This window comes from Hesperophylax consimilis, chromosome 8 (genome assembly GCF_061612785.1).
Source record: "Hesperophylax consimilis isolate HC1 chromosome 8, BYU_Hcon_1.0, whole genome shotgun sequence".
Classification (NCBI taxonomy): Eukaryota; Metazoa; Arthropoda; class Insecta; order Trichoptera; family Limnephilidae; genus Hesperophylax; species Hesperophylax consimilis.
Genome location: NC_142843.1, coordinates 6,017,366 through 6,018,442, shown reverse-complemented (window position 1 = coordinate 6,018,442; position 1,077 = coordinate 6,017,366). Strand labels below are relative to the sequence as shown.

General features: G+C 32.7%; 1 non-coding gene across 1 annotated transcript; it reads right to left on the bottom strand.

Moving 5' to 3' along the window:
• Nucleotides 1-633: 633 nt before the first annotated feature.
• Nucleotides 634-706, bottom strand: TRNAR-UCG (transfer RNA arginine (anticodon UCG)). Its single transcript has one exon. It is a non-coding gene; the product is annotated as a tRNA-Arg (tRNA).
• Between the last annotated feature and the right edge of the window lie 371 nt (nt 707-1,077).

Sequence of the window (1,077 nt, the reverse complement as noted above, 5' to 3'; positions counted from 1 at the left end):
TATTACCCGGCTTCGCTAGAGTTACAAAACTGCATTTTTTTACAAATATATGGTTGCTACAAAGCTCGTGATGGAAATAATATTACCAGCTGTAAACAGTTTTGTTGACCTAAAAATCTTCGACGATTTATTTTGGGATTTCAGCGCCCTCTACTTATTTATTTCTAGGCTGTAACTACGAACCCATCAATCGACAATAGAAAATTATTATTCTATGTACAATGTGGGAACAAATAACGACATATGTATAATATGTAAATAAATAATATGTAAATGAAACATATTTACATATACATACATAATATTACTATCGTAAAGCACGCTAGTAGACACTAACAGCCTTAACAGGCCATTCTACATATCGTGCGTCGGCTTACAATATACGCATGGTACCTACTTACCAAAGGGGTAGTTTAAAAAAATAATCTACAAGCCTAAATAAATTTTGAAAGAAAATGGCAAAATATACGATTTTTCGTAAATAATGTCACATTAATTAATGAATCAAAAATATATTTCGTAGCAAGATTTTTAAATATTACCTAATCACGCTCCGAAAATAGTTTTTTTACACAACTGTGTAAAAGAACTAAGCAAATAAAACATTTGAAAGGATCAAAAACAAATAATTTTCGACCGTGACAGGACTCGAACCTGCAATCTTCGGATTCGAAGTCCGACGCCTTATCCATTAGGCCACACGGTCTTGTGGGCGAGGTCCTCGAAATGAAGAACTTATGGGATATATTTTACCCTTAAAATTTAAACACATTTTATGTGTAAGGTAGTTCCAGAGAGAGCTTGTACGTACGTCATCTACGATCGACCTCTTGTGTGAAAACGAAGACAGAATACACTAAAACGATGACGTCACGAATGACCTTTCTCTGGGACTAGTATACACCTGTACAAATACTTTTACATATTTTTACACCTGTAACAAAGTTTCAGCGTAACAGATCTATTTCATAGATACCTTTATTATTTCACCAAATTTTAATGAAATATTTTTTGAATGGTAGCAATTTTTTGGGTTCTTATTATTTTACTTTTATATTTAAGTTTCAGCAAGGCTCA